This window comes from Ovis canadensis, chromosome 1 (genome assembly GCF_042477335.2).
Source record: "Ovis canadensis isolate MfBH-ARS-UI-01 breed Bighorn chromosome 1, ARS-UI_OviCan_v2, whole genome shotgun sequence".
Lineage (NCBI taxonomy): Eukaryota > Metazoa > Chordata > Mammalia > Artiodactyla > Bovidae > Ovis > Ovis canadensis.
The window spans coordinates 154,632,466-154,636,751 of NC_091245.1; the positions used below are offsets into that span (position 1 = coordinate 154,632,466).

The following is a 4,286-nucleotide window of genomic DNA, read 5'->3' on the forward strand; positions in this document are numbered from 1 at the left end:
CCTTTTCTAAAACCAGGAATATCAGGAAGTTCACAGTTCACGTATTGCTGAAGCCTGGCTTGGAGAATTTTGAGCATTACTTTACTAGCATGCAAGATGAGCGCAATTATGCAGTAGTTTGAGCATTTTCTGGCATTGCCTTCCTTTGGGATTGGAATGAAAACTGACTTTTTCCAGTCCTGTGGCTGCTGCTGAGTTTTCCGATTTGCTGGCATATTGAGTGCAGCACTTTCACAGCATCATCTTTCAGGATTTGAAATAGCTCAACTGGAATTAAATCACCTCCACTAGCTTTGTTCATAGTGATGCTTTCTAATGCCTTCTTGACTTCACATTCCAGGATGTCTGGCTCTAGATGAGTGATCATTCATCATACTTAGTTCAAATAAGAATTTCATGAAATATATAACCATTAAATATAACTGTGAAAAGAAAGAGAACTTTGATTCTTAGCAAACTTAGTTGAGTTTTTAGAAATGATCTATAAAGTTGCGAAGCTGGATAATTTTCTGACATATTCAATGTGGAGGGAAAAGCCTGAGAGTTTGGGAAGGTAAATAAAATTCAGATTTATTTTCCACTACATGTGCTTTATAAGTATCAAGAATCATGAAGACTTATGCTCACCTTAAAGAAACTTAAACTGGAAATCAAGAGATAATGCATTTTAGGGTGTAGTATGTCAGAAAGACAATTTTCCTTAAAGAAATAGTATTAGCAGAAAAAGTCTGACATGAGTAACACACATTTTTGATTACTTCACAGATTGGCACTCTCCATACTGATCCCTATTCAGATCACTAAGGTGGACTTCCTTCTGATAAATGAGGTGTTTGAGAGCAACAACAAAAAAATTATCTGGTGGCAAAATCTTGGTGTTTTCAATTTCAGCTGATACTAACACTTAGATAAAGTAATCCGTATGATTTGAAGCTATTCTTCCCAATATGACAGAATCACAGATTTGGAAATGATCTTAAAAAATAATTTAATCCAACTATAGAAAGTGAATTTGCTCAGTCGTGTCTGATTCTTTGCAACCCCATGGACTGTAGACTACCAGGCTGCTCTGTCCATGGGATTTTCCAGGTAAGAGTATTGGAGTGGGTTGTCATTTCCTTCTCCAGAGGATCTTCCCGACCCTGGAATTGAACTCCAGTCTCCTGCATTGTAGGCAAACTCTTTACCTTCTGAGCCACCAGGGAAGTCCCAAGTATGTAATTTAAGATAATCTAATTCTCTAAGAAAGTATCTAATTTAAGACTATCTCGAGAATATTACTTGAATTTTAGTGCTTCATTTTGTCTGTGAATATCTCAGATTTTGTGCATGAATAACTATTGCTGACATATCGATTACCCCAAAAGTGGTTCTTGAAAGAATGGTGGAGTATTCCTCAAAAGCTTGTGGGTTGTCTGGCTGCTGGATCTGCTATTGAACATACTGAGACTCATTTATGTGGCTACAGTCAGCAAGAGGAAGAGCTGGTCAAGAATATCTGAGATGGTCCCACTCATAAACTGTACAGAGACAGTGAATGTAGTTGTGACTTCCTTCTTGGTTCCATTTCACATCACCAGTGATTTCTGAATCCACAGTAATTCAGACTAGCTCCTTTCCATGTCAGTTTTAGAACAATATCCCATGGAAGTCAGATGTGGAAGCCATAAGGCCTCGGTAGACCTAAGCCCTGGAACTTACCCAACATAATCTCTACAATATACTCCAGTCAATGCAAATCACAAGGCCAGCATAGTTTCAAAGAATTGAGAGACAGACTCTAACACTTCAGAGGGAGCTGCAAAATACTGTAGGCTTGTTTTTGAATCTATCGTATTTTGAAGTGTGTGTGTGTGTTTAATTAGAAAGTGGTTTTCTTTTAGGTCTTCACCTATTTTAATCTTGTTACAACCTTTACTCGAGTGCATACCTAATCTAATGTTCAACATGACAGTCCTGTGGGTATACAGACAGAGCTGTGTAGCTACCAGCTGTGATTCTTGCTCATGTCCTTCACTTCTAAAACCAGGGCTATAACTCCTTTCAATATTTTGTCCTCTCTCTTCTATCTGTATTTATCCATTCTCTTTCCAAGTGTTTATTTTAAATACTTGGCACTAAACTACTAAGCTATTATCCCAACTCACTCAAGAATTATTCATCCAATGACATATTTCTGAAATTCTCAACCACTGGAATAGATTGGCTTTTTCTTGCATAAATTCCCTCTTCCTTAAAAAAAAAAAAATCATGTATTCGAACACAGTCATTGATAACAAAGCAAAAATATACTAGAAAAAAACTGTAATAGTCTCTTTTTATCATTTTGTACTTTTTTTTACAAGACCTTTATAAAGCAATGATTATTCAATAAGATCACAACTTATGTACCATGTCAATTCTGCTTAGCTATACATGAGAACATACATGTAATACATAGTAAATGCTCTGAAAGCCTGAAGAGAAGACAATATTCCATTTTACTAAGGTGAATATACACTGAAAGACATCTTTAGCTAATGATTATTTAAATGTTCAGATATAGAATAGTCAAATATGTACTTATATTTTCTTTAGTAGAACACATATATTAATAACATATCAAAAACCATGTTCATTCAGATACATTTTACTTCTTCAAAGACTTTTATTTGTATATTTGAACTACTGGTTTTCATGAAAATGTCTTGTAATTCACTATAAAATACCATTATACAAAATAATTTAAAATGAAATAACATGATTAGAATAATAAATCTATATAAAATAATGTCATAGATGATTGCTCAGGTTAAAACAGGAGTCATGGATAATTTCAAGCACCATGACCAAGAGAAAGATTAGAGAATAAAAAAGCAGTTCCAAGATCTTCCACATAGCTGAGGAAAAGGATGGTTGACTAAAACCATTTGTACCCGTCTACCTTCTAAATAAGGAAAACTAAGAAAAAAAATGAAATCACACAAAAACATTTCCTCATCATAACCTGAACACAGAAAATGACAACACTTCAAATTACTGTTAAGTAAATAAAATTAAAATACATTGAACTCTATAAAAAAGTCAAATATTACTGATTTCTCTATTATATTTCTATGAGAAGCCTTTGTAGTAAGTGTCAAATAAGAATAGTTTTTTGGGAAAATGCACAGAAGAGAGCAGAGGGAAGACAGTAGAAAAAATTGGAAATATTGCTTTAAAGCCATTTGAAAAATTACTTTAAAGCCATTTCCCCAAAGAGAAAGCCTGTAACAAAAAGCATTATAGTAGATATGTTAATCATAGAAAGCATATTAAAGCCAAGCACAATTCAAGGTTGCAGCTTCTAAAACCATTACTTCTGTAAGAGTAGACTTTAACCAGGAAGTGTGAAACTACCTTTAGAAATTGTGTAGCAAAAATGAAAAAAAAAAAAAAAAAGATATTTCCTTTGTAAGAAACAGGAATCAAAAGAGTCAGAGGACACAAAACCTTTGCTGCTACAAAAAACAAACAAACAAAACCAAAAACACACATATACACTGAGGCATTGAAGAGGTTATAATTTGTCACTCAAAGAACAAAGTGCCATTCAACTGAGAACGTGGTCAACTGCTATAATGACATACACACACATACACACACACAAACACACATAGATAATTTTATACAATGCTATTATGAGAAGACAGAAAATAAAAATGAAAACACATGAGCTGATGATATTTCCCCTTCCAAATGATGAATTGAAAGAAAAACATAATACTATATTTCAAAATAAAATACACATCCTTATTTGTATTCCGATATAGCACATATATTGGAGAAGGAAATGGCAACCCACTCCAGTATTCTTGCCTGGAGAATCTCATGGACAGAGGAGCTTGGTGGGATACAGTCCATGGGTCGCAAAGAGTCAGACACGACTGAGTGACTTCACTTTCACTTATAGCACATATATTAAAATTGGAGCTATAAAGAAAAGATTAGCATGGTCTCTGTATGAGGATGACACACAAATTCATGAAGTGTTCCATGTTTTTTTCACGTTGTTGTATGGCAGAAAGCATTGCAACGCTGAAAACAATCATACTGCAAATATATTTATTTTGAAATTTGCCATATGTTCTAAAATTTAAACAGATAGACAAAAATATAAAACTAAAAGAGATTTTATTGAAATAAAATAAATGAGAAATATCACAATGTTTTCTCAGTAATGAAGACTAACTTACAAAGTGCTCAGGGGTTTACTAATAAGAATATTATTTAGTAAAGGTCATTAAAGAAAAGGGAAGGCAGAAAAA

The 4,286-nt window shown here is 33.8% G+C and overlaps 1 non-coding gene across 1 annotated transcript; it reads left to right on the forward strand.

The window, feature by feature from the left end:
• The first annotated feature begins 3,919 nt into the window (after positions 1-3,919).
• LOC138431532 (U6 spliceosomal RNA) lies at positions 3,920-4,022 on the forward strand. Its single transcript, XR_011253718.1, has one exon. It is a non-coding gene; the product is annotated as a U6 spliceosomal RNA (small nuclear RNA).
• Positions 4,023-4,286: the final 264 nt, after the last annotated feature.